The sequence below is a fragment of the Balaenoptera musculus genome, chromosome 2 (genome assembly GCF_009873245.2).
Source record: "Balaenoptera musculus isolate JJ_BM4_2016_0621 chromosome 2, mBalMus1.pri.v3, whole genome shotgun sequence".
In the NCBI taxonomy this organism is placed as follows: domain Eukaryota; kingdom Metazoa; phylum Chordata; class Mammalia; order Artiodactyla; family Balaenopteridae; genus Balaenoptera; species Balaenoptera musculus.
The window spans coordinates 61,611,201-61,628,588 of NC_045786.1; the positions used below are offsets into that span (position 1 = coordinate 61,611,201).

At 36.0% G+C, this 17,388-nt stretch overlaps 1 protein-coding gene across 1 annotated transcript in view; it reads right to left on the reverse strand.

The window, feature by feature from the left end:
* Positions 1-17,388, reverse strand: part of NEO1 (neogenin 1) — a 246,440-nt gene that overhangs the window by 91,060 nt on the left and 137,992 nt on the right.

The following is a 17,388-nucleotide window of genomic DNA, read 5'->3' on the forward strand; positions in this document are numbered from 1 at the left end:
AGTAAAGAGACAACTACCTCACACCCATCAGAATGGCTACTATAAAATGACAACAACAACAAAACAGAAAGTAACAAAGTATTGGTAAGGATGTAGAGAAAATGGAACCCTTGTGCACTGCTGATGAGAATGTAAAATAGTAGAATGGTATAGCTACTGTGGAACACAGTACAGAGGTTCCTCAAAAAAATTAAAAATAGAATTCAAATGATCCAGCAATTCCACTTCTGGGTATATACCCAAAAGAACTGAAAGTAGGGTCTCAAAGAGATATTTGTACACCCATGTTCACAGCAGCATTATCCACAATAATGAAAATGTGGAAGCAGCCCAAGTGTCCATTGGTGGATGAATAGATAAGCAAAAATGTGGTAAACATGTACCATCGAATACTGCTCAGTCTTTAAAAGGTAGGAAATTCTGACATATGCTACAACATGGATGAAGCTTGAGGACATTATGCTAAGTGAAATAAGGCAGCCACAAAAAGACAAATATTACGTAAAAATTTCTGTTTGCCAAGGTGAAAAGAGTTCTGGAGATGGACGGTGGTGATGGTTGCACGACAATATGAATGCCAACGAGCTGCGCACTTAAAAATGGTTAAGACAGTAAACGTTATATGTATTTTACCACAATAAAAAATTGGGAAAAAACACTTGCAGAAGATAAGATAGAGACAAGGAAGAAGAGGACAAGAATAGCTAGAACAAAAAACCAAATTCTAGTTTAGGATAATATTCAAGGGATGAAGCAGCCATGAACAGGAAGCAGATTACAAATTCTCTTCTTAAGCACTGTCAAAGGAGGCTGAGTTACAAACATCTTTTTGTTACGGATTAGAACAATGACTTCAAAATTTTGAGTAGGAGGATCCCTTCTTACATAAACATATTTTTGAAGAACTTCATGTGTTAGTGGTTATTGTTTAAATATCTTTTCTTTATAAAACCACATAATTAAAGGTTACAATGAATTCAGTGGAAAAAAAAGTAAAGAGATGGAAAATGATATGCAATGCTAACACTAATCAAAAGAAAGCTGGCACAGCTAGCTGTATTAATTTTAGACAAAGTGGACTTCAGAAAAAGGAAGATTGCCAGGGATAAAAAGGGATATTACACAATAAGGTTATCAATTCTCCAAGATGACATAACAATCCTAAATGCATATGTTTCCAACAAAAGAGTGCCAAAATATATGAGGCAAAAATTGATAGAACTGCAAGGAGAAATAGGTAAATTCACTATTAAAGTTAGAGAGTTTAAACACCCTTCTGTCAGTAAATTATAGATCAAGCAGGAAGAAAATAAGTAAGGATATAAATGATCTGAAGAGCATCATCAATCAACTTGATCTAATTGACATTTATAAAACATTCCAACCAACAGTAGCAGAATGCACATTGTTCTTAAACTTAGATGAAAATTTACCAAGAGAGACAACATCTGGGCCATGAAACACATTTTAACAAATTTAAGAGAATGGAAATCACACAAAGTATGTTCTCTGACAACAATGGGCTTCAACTAGAAATAAGTAACAGAAATAAATGGAAAACCCCCAAATATTTGGAAATAAACACACCTCTAAATAATCCATGGGTCAAAGAGTCATAGGGAAAATGAAAAAATACTTTGAGTTGAATGAAAATACAACTTATACAAATTTCTGGGAGGCAACAAAAGTACTGAGGGAAATTTATAGCATTAATGCACATATTAGAAAAAGAAAAAACATCTACAATCTATAACCTAAGTTTCCACCTAAGGAAACTAGAGAAAGAAGAGTAAATTAAACCTAAAACAAGCAGAAGAAAGGAAATAATACAAATTAGAGCAGCAAGTAATGAAAATGAAAACAGGAAAACAACAGAAAAAGTAAGACTAAAAGTTGCATATTTGAAAATATCAGTAAATCAAGGAACCTCTAGCCAGGTGCCAAGAAAACAAAGCTGCAAATCACTGATAATGGATATGAAAGAGGGGCCATCACTACTGATCTCATAGGCATTAAAAGGATAATAAGGGAATACAGATCTTCCTCGACTTACAATGGGGTTATGTACTGATAAACCCATTCTAAGTTGAAACTACTGTAGGTCAAAAATACATTTAATATGCCTAACCTACCGGACATCATAGCTAAGCCTAGCCTACCTTAAACGTGCTCAGAACTTTTACCTCAGCCTAAGTTGGACAAATTCATCTACCACGAAGACTAGTTTATAATAAAGTGTAGAATATCTCATGTCATTTACTAGATACTGTAATAAAAGTGAAAACCTGAATGGCTATATGGGTAACAGAATGATTGTAAACATACTGGTTGTTTACCCTTGTGACTGCATGGCTGACTGGGAGCTGTGGCTTGCTGTTGCTGCCCAGCACCATAAGAGAGTATCGTGTGGCATATTGCTAGCCTGGGAAAAGATCAAAATTCAAAATTCGAAGTACAGTTTCTACTGAATGTGTATTACTTTTGCACCACTGTAGAGTCGAAAAATCTTAAGTTGGGGACTGTCTGTACTACAAACTCCATGCCCATAGAATTAAGGAAACAGACCCATTCCTTGAAAAATATAAATTATGAAGACTCACACAATTAGAAATAGATAACCTCAATAGCCCTATATCTATTAAAGAAACTGAGTCAATAATTAAAAGCCTTCCGTAAAGAAAGAACCAGCCCCAGATGGTTTCACTGGTGAATTCTACCAAACACTCAAAGGATAAACAACATGAATTCTCCATAATCTCTTTGAGAAAACAGAAACAGAATACTTCCTAAGTCATTCTATAGAGAAGGCATTATCCTAATATCAACACCACATAGATATTGCCAGAAAACTACAGGCCAATATATCTCATGAACACAGATGCAAAAATCCTTGAGAAAATATTAGCAAGCAAACAAACAAATAAATAAATAAATGGGGGGAGAACAGACAAATCTCCTGTGCAGAAAAACTGCAAACAGTTTATGTACTCTGCTATAAGAAGGTGGAGCATAGCTCCCTACTCCTTAAGTGTGGGCTGTGTACCGTGACTTCCTTCCAAAATGTATAGTATGGAAAAGGGAAAAAGGAGTCACTTCACAGTGGACATACCTGACAAACACTACCTCAGCCAGGTGATCAGAGTCAACACACACAGTGATCAGTCTTATTGATAGTATATACCTTGATATGATGTGATGAGAATGGAAATTTACCTCTTTGGTCCTCCTCCCCGAAGTCCATATTCCCAGTATAATCATGAGAAAAGTATCAGGCAAATCTTAACTGAAGGACATTCTACAAAATACTTGACCAGTGCTCCTTGAAACTTATCAAAAATAAGGAAAGTCTGAGAAACTACCACAGCCAAGAAGAGTCTAATGAGATGTGATGACTAAATGTAATGTGGTATTCTGGATAGGATCCTGAAACAGAAAAAGGACATTATATAAAAACTAAGGAGCTCTGAATAAAGTATGATCTTTAGTTAATAAGAAAAAGTATCAGCGTTGTTTAATTGTGACAACTATATCTTACTAATGTAAGACATTAACAACAGGGGAAATGGCATGGGATGTAGGGGAACTCCTTATACTATTTTCATAACTTTGCTATAAATCTAAAACTAAAATCTAAAATAAAAAGCTTATTAAAAATATAGGCAGATAAGCAAACTGGACTCAAAGATAAAATTAGTGGACTAGAAAGTAATTCTAGGGATTTTGCCAGAAAAAAACACTTAAGGACAGGAAGTGGCATGTAAAGGGAAAGTTTAAGAGGAGTTAACAGAATAAGCAGCAAGAGCAACAAATGTCAAATACATACCATCATAAAAATTTTCTGGACCTAAACAGATGTCTGTTTTAAAGGGACCACTCAACACTGGACAATATGAATTGGGAGTGGAGGAAGAAAGAAATCAGCATCATGAAACTGCAGAATTCAAAGGGTAAAAATTCCAAAAGCTTACAGAGACTAAAGCTTTAGACTACTATCTAAAGATGAACAAGAAAGATTCCCAACAGTATGCCAAAATACAATGAAACCTTAAAAGAGAGCAAATAATACATTTTCAAATTTGCAGTCTTGAAAATTTACTTCTCACACATCCTTTCTGAAAAATTTACTGTAACATATACTTTAGAAAAATAAATTAAAAACAACAATTCCAAGAAAGCATAAATTGTAATCCAAAGAATATAACTGGGGGGAAGGTACAATAAATGAGCAAGAAGGCAGTGAAAGCAGCGTGATAACGCTTTTTAATTATCTGGTGAGGGTAAAGATATCATGTTTAACCCTAAGTGCTGCTAGAGAAAAATATGGGTAAATATCAATATGTATGTCAAATTTCAAGGATAACTATTTGAAAAATAGAAACAAATTAAGGTGGGTTGGCAGGACTCATACAGATGATAAGTGTAAACCTGTCTATAGTCAATAACCATAAAATAAAAGGAGAACAAAAGTTTGAAAATGAAAGACTAGAAAATATACATCAGGCAATGCTATTAAAAAGAAAGCAGGGCTTCCCTGGTGGCGCAGTGGTTGAGAATCTGCCTGCCAATGCAGGGGACACGGGTTCGAGCCCTGGTCTGGGAGGATCCCACATGCCGCGGAGCAACTGGGCCCGTGAGCCACAGCTGCTGAGCCTGCATGTCTGGAGTCTGTGCTCCGCGACGGGAGGGGCCGCGATAGTGAGAGGCCCGCGCACCGCAATGAAGAGTGGTCCCCGCTTGCCGCAACTAGAGAAAGCCCTCACACGGAAACGAAGACCCAACACAGCTAAAAATAAATAAATAAATTTATAAAAAAAAAAAAAAAAAAAAGAAAGCAGGTATAGTAATGTCAGTATCAGACAAAACACAGTTGAAGGCAACAAGAATTAGGGCCTTCAATGAGTGTTTCCTGTTGATAAAATAAATACCATGTTGTTTTGATTCTAAGATGCACTTTTCCCACTTTTTAACATGTCTGAAATCAGGATGCATCTTATAATCCATGGTGTCTTAGATTTGATGAAACACAGTAATCCACCAGGAAGATAAGTTATGATTCCTAATGCATTGACAATATAGTTTCTGAATATATAAAGCAATAATATTTAGAAACACAAGAGCTGTGTAAATCTACAATCATACCTTTCTTAGAAATATATTTTCTTAGAAATTGGCAGATTCAGTAGACAAAAATTAGGTGAAGCTCTAAAGGATTTTACAACCATACTTAACAATGATCTAATATTTACGAACCATAATATCCAGCAAACATAACACCCATAGAACTGTCACCAAAAAACTGACCATGCATTTTATCACAAAAAGAATCTCAAATTCCAATGAATTGAGAAATGCAGTCATCTGCTAACAGTAAGGGAACAGTAGATTTAAAATAACTGCTATACAGGGAAGGAGGAGGGAGTAGACTAGAAAAACTTAAAAGGATTTCCCAGCAGTCTGAGGCCCAAATGAAGCTGGTACTTATGAATTCAGTACTGGTCTTCCTGGTTGTGAGAGAATAACATACTCCAAAATAAAATAATGCAAAACTATCCAAATACCTGAAATGTCCATTAGCACCGTTGCTGAATAGCTAAGAGACTGATTAGGTGCACAAAGCAGTGTGAACACATACTCACAAAAATAGTTGGTTAAGGCTACTTATTTTGAGTATTCAGTTTCAAAGAAAGGGAACAGAGTTACATGTGAATGTTCCCACAGACTTTAAAGCTCCCCCTCTGAGGAACTAAGTCCCAAAGGTAGAGCAGAACTAATCTGATACCAGAGGAAGGCACTCTATTGGACAGTTTTCATAGGCATATGTTCTGATAAGCAGCCCTGGCAGTGAACTGCTGCTTTAAACAAATGACTTATATAAACAATTGAAGGAAGTTATAAAACAAAATGAACACAAAACATTCCTCCCATTCTTGTGTGCAGGAGAGATGTTTCAATTTTAAGGAAGTCATCTGACATTTTCCTGACATCAAAAGCACTCATTAAAAAAGGTGTGCCAGTTGCTGATGACGCACCTATCACAGCAGTGAGCCCAGAAAAAAGACAGCCTCCTCTCCTTTCATCCTAAATCAAAACGCTATCTTCTTAACAAGATTCCAAAACCCAAGAGGAAAGGAAAGACAAAATGTGTAAAGGTATTTCTGCTCATTACCCATTTAGACTAACAAAAAGGGAAAACTGACTGTGTTCCAGTGTGCTTAATGATTAACATTAACTCTAATCATAACCAATTTTCCAAGACATTTGAGTATTAGCATTTTTTAAAATTCAGATTCAGAAGTCCAAAGTCTAACAGTTTTTATTTCCTCTGATTGTGTAAAAAGTAACAGAATACAAGTAGTACCTAATCCAAATCTTTAACAAAACTACTTGACAAGAAACTACATCTACTCAAATTTGTAAAGGGGTGTAAACTGAAGAGGAGCTCTAAAACTTAGGAGACAATTGTCATCAGACTGGAATCCAGCTAAAAAGTCAGGAAACAGTCAGGAAGAAACTGTGTAAGAGGAAACTCGGGGAGTAATTCTGCTGGTGAACAAAGGCTGTTTTTAAAAATATGCATAGAGCTAAAATATTAGGACATTATAGTAGTTATGAGGCAGTAGTAGCATTTAAAATGCTAATACTATAGACAAAATTTCTCAAAATGCATATCAAATTATACTATACTTTTTATGTCTGGTGATCTCTTAAGCATGCATCAATCAGGAGATATTCTCAACATCAACACTAAAATCTAAAATGAAAAACACTCTGATCCAGTACTGAAACTATATGAAATCAAGGCTATAAGCAGCCAGATTGTCAGTGATGTCTTCTAGACCCAAATGATATTCTGCCAACTATGACATTACTGTGTAATTTAGCATCTTTTAAACATAGCTACCAATTAAAAGATATTCAGACATACTATCTTCCTTCTGGTGTTTTAGCACTGCATAATGGATTCTTTCTTCATAACAAAATAATAGCGACAATTCAAATTCAAGCCTGCTCTTTGATAATCTCTAAATCCATTTTGTGTCCAGAAAGGTCATCTGCAAAACTTCTACTTAACTGCTAAACACCAAAAATTATAATTAAGGCACTAAGTTATTACCTGGACCTCACAAGTCCTGGTCTTAAATTCATGACTTTTGACATAGATGGAATGTTAAACATTAAACAAACTAATCATACTTTAATTTCTATTTCTACCTCCCCAGAACTATCTAAGAACAGAGCAGCAATTACAGCACAACTCAACAGTAATGGGGACAAACTTTCCTAACCTAAGTAGACTAAGATCATAGCCTTGATTTATACAGAGAATCTCTCTACTTGTATTTAGTGTAAAGCTTCAATTTTTTCCCCTCCCTTATCTTAAATATCCAAAAAAATCACAAATCTTGTCCTATCTTCTTTGTAGAAACATCCAGCTGACATTTAATAAATATTTACCATGTATGAGCCATTGAGAGATAAAAAGAATTTCTCTTTCCACTGTCACCACCTAGTTGAGGGTCTCAAACATCACATCTGATTTGGTAGAGAATTCTCCTAATCAGTATCACAGATACGATTATTCTTCTCTCTAAACGCATTCAACACATTTCGAATACACTAATCCTCCTAAAGTGCTACTGTTTCTTCATGTACCTGAAAATTGCTAGGGTCTTCCAGCTACTCAAAAAATTCCAACCTTTTGACTTGGTATTAAATAATCTGGTTTAGACACATCTTCCAGGATGTACAATCTTGTATTTATACTTCTCTGAGAATGCTGAACTGTACTGCTTTCTCTTGTTCAAATGCAGTTTGAGTCTTCATACTTATACACCTGAAATGTCATTCTTTTTTCCCCTGTGTGTAACATGACCAATCTAAAATCCCATTCATCCTTCTATGCTCAGTTTAAATGCCATATTCTTCAAGAAGCCTTCCTTGTTTGTCAAATCTAGCAGAAAGCATTTCTTCCCATTCAGAATTACAGTACCACTTTGGCATTTAGCACAGCTTGTACTGCAGTTCTTTAAATTCATAATCCAAAACCTCTACCCTATTAACTATTTAGAACCTTTTAGATTCAATAAATTAGCAATAATTGGAGTGACTTTAGAACATATTGTCCACACCCAGATAACTTTGAGAGTGAAAAAAAGGCACTTTTGGTAATTATGTTGGGACAACAGACATAAAGTAGGACTGTCCCTGGCACACTAGATGCATGGTCATCCTTGCAAAATGATATACCTGACCAACCTTATCAATAAGTGTAACCACAGTAGACTGTAGATTTAAAAGACTAAACTTGAAATTCAAAGAATGTAAATGATCTCTGTCTTAAAAACATTAAACTAGGGACTTCCCTGGTGGCACAGTGGTTAAGAATCTGCCTGCCAATGCAGGGGACATGGGTGCGATCCCTGGTCCGGGAAGATCCCACATGCCATGGAGCAACTAAGCCCGAGCACCACAACTACTGAGCCTGCGCTCTAGAGCCCACAAGCCGCAACTACTGAACCCACCCACCGCAACTACTGAAGCCCATGCACCTAGAGCCCGTGCTCTGCAGCAAGAGAAGCCACCGCAATGAGAAGCCTGCGCACCGCAACGAAGAGTAGCCCCCACTAGCCGCAACTACAGAAAGCCCGTGCACAGCAACAAAGACCCAACGCAGCCAAAAATAAATTTAAAAATTAAAAAAATACTATTACCTTAAAGTTAGAGTACTTACAATTTACAAAATACTTCACATATATTATTCTATTTGTCCCTCAGGTGTGTACTATGCAGAGATTATTGTTTATACTTATAGATAAGAAAACCGATGCTCATAGAGATTACCTCATCTTAGTAGGGTTGGGACATAAAGCCAATACTTCAGATTTTGAGCACCAGGTTTGTTTTGTTACACACTGTGGCAGGTAACGTAAAATTATTAGCTGGCAATGCCTCAATCTTTTTGCAAACAATGTATCTATTTATTTCAATACCTAGACAGAAAGAGTGTTCTGAAAAGCACCTTATATTTAATGCACCTATTTCTAAAACAACTGCATTTAATAGATTATTTGAGTGACGTGGGGCCTCAGAGATCATTTAATTCCTTAATTTTAAATAAAATTTAAAAATCACAGAATTTCAGTGCCTGATCCAATCACTCAGCAAGTTAATGGCAGATAAGAACCAGAACCCAGGCATTGACATTAGATGCATTTTCAGTATTAGAAAGTTCCTAGACATGGAATTCATGCTAAGAGGTCAAATTTCATCACAGTTGTCTTGAGTTAAAAGTTTTATTAAAGTTATAATTACTGCTACAAAAAAGCAAAATAACTGATTAGAATTTATCCTTTGATTAAAATCAACACCAACTATCACACATTCTAGTGCTTCAGATTTAAAATATTCCACTAATGACTAACAATTTCCTGCTATCTAGCCAACTTTTAATCATGCCAGGTCATTAGTCACTTATTCCAGAACTTCTACTATTCAATATTTACCTCAGATACTATATGGAATTTTTTACAAATGTTTCTGTCAAAAAAAAAGTAAAGCTCAGTAACCTTATCTACCACAGCCATAATATCCTAGAAGTCATTTAATTAGTTGGTAAAATATGAATTTCCTTTACTACAAACAAGTTCATATTACTCCCTTTTCACCAACCCATTTTCCCTTACTGGAACTAAAAAACTGCCAATTATCAGACTTGACATGAATGAATGTACAAAGAAAAATCGTACTTGTGTTTTTATATTTCAGTCTTACATGATAGTTTTGGAATCTATTTTTAAATTCCAACTGACACGAAGAAAGGATAATAAAAAGTTAACAGACAAAAACACATTTTACCTTAATTCTTATTACTCATACTTGTAGTACTTTATATGCCAATACTTAAAAAAATCATTCAACAGATGATTATAAGACATAAAGTATATTAGCATAAAATGACATAATTTGAACTAGCAGCAAATAAAAATAATACTGTTGAGTTAAAATATTTTAAAAGCCACAATCTTCTAAAATCAAGAGTTGCTGTTCCTAAAAATGCATAAGAGTAAAGTTAAATACTAAAAAATGCATTTAAAATGTTTTAATTAAGGAAGTATGTTTGACATCCAACTCAGAGAAACAGAGAATAGAATGGTGGGTGCCACAGGGTTGATGGATGGGGGAAACGGGGAAATGCTGGTCAAAGGGTACAAACTTCTAGTTTAAGAGTTATACGTTCTAGGGATGTAATGTACAGCATGGTGGCTATAGTTAACAATTCTGTAGTGTATACTTGGAAGTTGCTATGAGAATAGAACTTTAATGTTCTCACCGTAACAACAACAAAATGGTAATTATGTGAGGTAAAGGATGTGTTAACTAACTTTATTGTGGTAAACATTTTGCAATATATACATTCATCAAATCATCACATTGTACACCCATTGTTCATCTTAAACTTATACAATGTTTTATATGTCAATTATACCTCAATAAAGCTGGGGGGGGAGGAAGTATGTTTGAGACATACGCATTCTCAAATTCTATTTCCCAATTTGATTAGAAATACTGTTTTCTAGTGTTGCTGCACAGATATTTTATATATTTTAACTATAATTATGAAATTTCATTTAACGTTCATAGGTGATAATTAACTTAAAAGCCATGCTGTCCAATTATATCACAGGCCAATTATGGCTGCTTCAAAGTACATTCTTTTTTTTTTTTTTTTAAAAAGTGATTCAGACTGCCACGAGGGCGTGACTCCCTCTCTGAGCCCGCCCGTGTGGCTCTCCACATGTACTGTACCCTTTTCCTTTTTTTTTAAAAAAAAATTTTTTTAATTTAATTAATTAATTAATTAATTTATTTATTTATGGCTGGGTGTTGGGTCTTTATTTATGGTGTTGGGTCTTCATTTCCGTGCGAGGGCTTTCTCCAGTTGCGGCAAGTGGGGGCCACTCTTCATCGCGGTGCGCGGGCCTCTCACTATCACGGCCTCTCCCGTTGCGGAGCACAGGCTTCAGACGCGCAGGCTCAGTAATTGTGGCCCACGGGCCTAGCCGCTCCGCGGCATGTGGGATCTTCCCAGACCAGGGCCCGAACCCATGTCCCCTGCATCGGCAGGCGGATTCTCAACCACTGCGCCACCAGGGAAGCCCCCAAAGTACATTCTTGCAGCCAAGCACTAGCCAAAAGGCTGATGACCAGGATTTATAACTAGACACTTCCAAGAAGAATCAGAAAATTCCCTCTACAAAAATAAGACTGTGTAAAAGATGCTCAAATACTTTCGGATTATTATTAAACAAGGTACGGGAAGATAAGCACCATCACAACAGGTTTTCTTCCACTTTCCATAATTTACTCCATGGTACTTCTAGTGCCTAAGTGTCACAGAGGCAGCCATGAAGATGTGGTAGCAAACTCTCTCTAGTTCGTAGTTCTTCACTCATAGCTCCTCCTTGGTGTCAGTCGCCTTTGCGCATCTCCTAGTTATCCACATACCGTGTTTAACTTTCTTCTCTTGTCCTTTTATCTTCACCCTCCTGCCCCTTCTTCTGCCTTTTTCCACCTACCCACACTTATTTATAACATTTTTTTTAAAAATTAATTAATTAATTTATTTTTGGGGCCGTGTTGGGTCTTCGTTGCTGTGCACGGGCTTTATCTAGTTGCGGTGAGCAGGGGCTACTCTTCGTTGCTGTGCGTGGGCTTCTCACTGTGGCAGCTTCTCTTGTTGCGAAGCACGGACTCTAGGCATGTGGGTTTCAGTAGTTGTGGCACACAGGCTCAGTAGTTGTGGCTCGCAGGCTCTAGAGCGCAGGCTCAGTAGTTGTGGCGCACGGGCTTAGTTGCTCCGCGGCATGTGGGATCTTCCCAGACCAGGGCTTGAACCCATGTCCCCTGCATTGGCAGGTGGGTTCTTAACCACTGCGCCACCAGGGAAGTCACTACCCACACTTATTTAAATTTAGAAAGTTTTAAGTAAAACAGACTTTCACTGACCAGAAATAACTCAGAATCACAAACTATCAGGGCTGAAAGATACATATCATACAGTCCAGTGTTTGGCAAACTTTTTTCTATAAAGGGCCAGAGAGTTAATGTTTTAGGCTTTGTGGGGCATATGGTCTCTGTCTAAACTACTCACTTCTGCCATTATAGAGTGAAAATGACTACAGACCGAACATAGACAATCTGTGAACAAATGTGTGTGGTTGTGTCCAGTAAAACTTATGCACAAAACCAGGAGGTTGGCTGGATATGGCCTGTGGGCCACCGTTTGCCAACCTTACTCTTGTCCATCCTCCTTTGAATAGCCCTACATCAACAATTCCCAAATTGCACCCTTTAAGATGTTAATGAGTCTACTTAAAAAAAACAAAAAAACAAAAAACTCCATGGTCAGATAGATTTGAGAAATGCTATATATACTCTTGGAGATTCACGATGCTATGAACACAAAGGAAAAAAGGCTACAAGTGGGCCAGTCTCCATCCTTCTCCTGCAGGCTGCTTTCCCTCTAGTCCTTGTCTCACTAAATCAAAGGTATCAGTGAGGTCTACCAAAATTTTCTCTGTTTACTTCCTGCCACACAACCCACCTCTCTTGTGAAGGGAGTTATTTGTAACTCTTAACTTCTATCCATGATGTTTTTGGCAGAAAGTTCTCAAAATTATGTGTTTGGTGTCTTTTCTAAATTGCAGCACTGACTGAAAGATGGTTTTACTATTAAGTTAAAAAAGAAAAACCTTTACTGATTATAAAAGTAATATAGGGCTATTTTAGAAAACTGAGAAAACATCACTACCCAAAGATAACCATTGTTATCTTTCCCACCATTTTGGTGTGGGAATGTCTAAATGTGTACATACAATTTTTTCAACTAAATTCGGATTATCTGTTATATATAATTTTGTATTTTACTTTACTACTTGACATTATATCCTGAGATTTTCCTGATATCATTAAAGAGTGTTCAAAGACATGGTTTTTAATGGCCAAACAGCTTTTCCATCATAAGGCTGTACTATACTTATTTTAACTACTTCCTCTATTTGGTACATGTAAGTCATCTCCTACTCTTTCTCTCTTTATCCCTACCTTTTTCTTTTTTAATTACTAATGCTGATATTAATAGTCTTTGTCCAAATCTCTGATTCCTTCCTTAGGGAAAAATCCTAAAAGAACAATTAATGGGTTAAGTCAGTAATTTTTAAGATATAATTGTCAAAATGGTTTTAGTAAATGATATAACAATTTACATTTTCACTAAGAGTGAAAGAAAGACACAAACATAATTACACCCTAATCAGTCATTAAAAATGAACATTATATTTCATTAAAATATATAAAATCTTTATTAGGTAAAAATGACACCTCACTAAAAAGATTTAATTTTATATTTTTAAGTGAGGTGGAACATTTGACCTGTATAGAAACTATCTTTATCTTTGCTCTATTGTGAATTATATGCTTATGTTAGTCACTTTATCACACCCATTTGTGTGCATTCTTGTTACATTCAGAACACTAAATTTCTGTAATTCTTATGATAGTCTTCCCTAGCTTGTCTTCCTTTAGTTAAGGTATTTCTCATACTTTACATACAAAACATTAAAATTTTTATATCCTAAGATACCAAAATTTTCATCTGTATTCTCTTTTATTTCTTTTATAAGTAAAAGTAAATGGTGATAGATTGGAAATAATCCAAATGCCTATTAACTGGTGAATGAATTAACAAATTGTGGTCTATTGTAAATGGCGACACTCTTCTATCATCTTTTCAACCTTTTTATGGATTTAATTTAAATTTTAACTCTATTTTATTTTGATATAAGGTAAATGTATAATTTAATTCTTTCCAAATCACCAACAAACTGTCCATGTTCCATATAATGTATGATCCTTTCAGTCTGCACTGATTTGTGATTTCACTTTTTCATACATTCAAAAACTGTGAAGTGTTATTTCTTCTACATAAGCTTCCTCTCCCACATTCTTTTAGGCCATCATATTTTTTAAATGATATACATAAGACTGAGAGTAAAGAGAAGATTTTAAAAAATCAGCAGGATAGATACAGGTTCTATTAGAAATAATTTAAATAACTGGAATTGATAAGGAAAAACCAGTAAGGGAATAAATTCTATCTTTAAGTAGATAAAATATGACGTTGAGGTGTAAGTTCACATAAAATAGTGGTTGTTTAAGGCAGAAACAAGAATGAACTCCTAACCATTAAAAATTATATATAACATGGCAAAAAAATTATCAAAAGATAATAGTGATGGTATCTACGGGGATCTTCAAGAGAATGTTCAGGGATGAACTTCAGATGACTGAGACACTCCTCTGAAGGCAGAGAAATAAGACAACTCCATTTACTGAAGAGAAAGTTAAGGAGTTTTAATTTTCAATAGTGTGAATGACTACAACATGACAACTGGGGACACAGTAATCTCTACATACAAGAAAATAAAATATAGTTAGCTGCCTTAATTTATAGCAAGACAAGAGTTCGGTTAAAAATCTTGAAATCTACCAAAACCAAAACTTGTTATTTTCTTCCTCAATCTCTTTTCTGAGCTTCTGACTTCCCTCTGATTCTAGACATTTTTTTTCTGGTTTTCTATTATAACTCAAACTCAACACATCTTAAATTGATGCTTTACCTCCCTAAACAAACCAGCTCTACTACCTTCCTTTTCAAAATTTTTGGCATAAAGTTGTTTCTAATATTCCCTTAAATCCTCTTAAAATCTACAGAATTTGTAATGATGTCCTCCCTTTCATCCCTGATTTGGTAATTTGTGTTTTTCTCGATCAGTCTGGTTAAATGTATTCCATTTAACATACTTTAATAATTAAAGTTCCTGTCTCATAGTTCCAATATCTGGGTTCCCTGAGTTTGATTATATTTGATTGCTTTATCTTTCTACAATGAGCTGGAGTTCCCTTGCTTCTTATGTTTCTGTCCAATAATTTTTGACTGAATGCTGAGCATGATGTACAGAAAAGCAGAGGCTGATAATTATTACTTACACTTGGAAATTGGCATGTCTATTCTTCTGTCAAGCCATTAGCGTGGAAGAGTTTAGTCAATTTAGACAGGAATTGAACTTGGCACGGATTTTATTGTTATTGTAGCTACCTTCAGCACATCACAGGTTTCAAATTCTTCTACTGGTAGACTACCATTGTCTTGTGCTTAAGGTGAGAGATGAGGAGCCAGGCAGTTTTTCTCAATTTTCCTATTTTCCTCGCAGCTTTCAACCATTCCTGTATACTTCTGCCACAGAGGGATCTCTCTCTATGTTCTTGACCTTCCCTGCTCAGCAGAACGCTTTCGTGTGGTGGTAAGCTCATGGCTGCGGCGGGTGGGATTTTCAGTTGTCTTGGTCCAGCCTCAGTATTAGATAGGCCCAGTGGCTCTCCTTCCTATGGCAGCCAAAATCTGCTTTGCACTTGTGTTGGTCTCTAGTGGTAGTTCCCTATTCTTCCTCCTGTGGTAAAAGACCTCTCCTAAGTATTGGTATAGGATTCTAGGGCCCAAAACGGTTTTATGCACTTCTTTCAGAGGTAAAGTGTTTTCTCTTCTACTCGTCCCCCAGCAGCAGTGGGTCTTTGCTTGTGTCCTGGGGAACAGAGGGTTCCTCCCCCAAGTAGTAGTTTTGCTTCTAATTTCCTCCAGGAATTTATGAAATAAGGTTTTCTGCCCCTCTCCCATTGGTTTGAGGCTTAAGGGACTCTGAGTAAACAGGAGGGGCTTTGCACCTATGTCGCAGCAGCCGCAGATCACCTCCTTCACCTCTACTCCACAGAGGTAACTTTTCTCGATTACCTACCTTGCCCCCAGCCTTAATAGTGAGTATCCTCTGGAGCCCCAGGGAAATATATTTGCAAGCAAGTATGAACTCTCCTTTTATCTGAGGCCCCCAGAGATTCCAAAGTAGTCCATACTTGGTCTTTAATATTCAGTTAAAATTTTAGCTGATTTCTTATCCATTTTTATGACAGCCATCTCTTTCTCCTGTGTTCTACTAAAGGTGAAACAATTCATGATCCATTCTTTGGGAGAGGAGGGTTGTCCAATCCTTTCGAATTTAGGTTACTTGGTTGTTCTGCAAGCTCAGCTCTCTGATGAGCTCATAGAAATTATAGTTTGGTAGATCATCCAGCTTTTTATTGTAGGTTGAGTGTGGGATGTTCTGTGAACACTCTTTACAGCTTGAGTAGAACTTCCCTTCCACTTCAATTCAGCTTCCTTTTCTATTTTTGTAAAGGCATCACCATTCTTTCAGTCACCCGGATAAAACCTTAGAAGTATATTTCATTTCTCTACAATATTGTTTAATATCCAATCAGTTGATAAAGTCTGAATTAGATAAATCACTACCATCTCTTAATTAGGATCCTTTCTTTCTATTTCTCTAGTACAGTACTACTTATTATTTCATCATGGTCTCTTATAACAATATTCCTTCAACCACTCTGTCTTCTAATTAAACCTGACTTTGTCATCAGACTGCCTTACTATAGTATTGCTTTGACTGTTTATAACCAAGGCCATGATCAATCTGGTCCTGTTCTGACTTTACAGGCCACCTTCCTACAGGAACAGATATTCTATTGTTTCCATACTGAGCCATGTCCTCTTATTAACATCTGGAAATCTTATCATTTGAGGTCTATTACAAAGGAAACACTTTCCATGAAAAAACTTCCCTGTTGACACAGAATTCATCTCTTCTGAATTGTATGCTGCCTTATTTATACTATAAAAATAACACTTATTATGGACTAGTATTAATGTCATACACATCTCTTACATCCCTTACAACATCATAACCCTCAGAAAGGCAGAGATCAGATCCTATAAACCGTTACAGTCTCTCTTTTAGTTTTCCCACATAAATATTTATCTTACAAATTAAAATATCAAAATTAATAATATGACATTTACTCTCCTTCCTAGAGTCTGTGCATCCTTAATGCATCCCTGACAAGGTCACTAAAAATTTTCACCAGCTCACAAAACATCGTCTGTTTCTGAAAGGTTGTTTCAAAAAGAATAAAACACACACTATGACTCTAATTATTATGCCATCCAAGCATTTTCAGAGGAAAGTCCAGTCAGGATTAGTTTAGCATCCTCCTAGCAAAGCCACCATTTATACTGTTAGCGTTAAATCTATAATGGTAATCACAAACACAAATATACTGAAGTCTCTTTATTTAGTTCCATGGAAATAACCCTAGGAGAGCCATGACATTTACTAAGGGAAAACACTGTCACTAATAAAAAGAAATAAGCCTATCTACCTCACTTATTCTGTTAATGCCTTATTTGGGAATCATACTCAGGCATCTTGCCAAAATGGA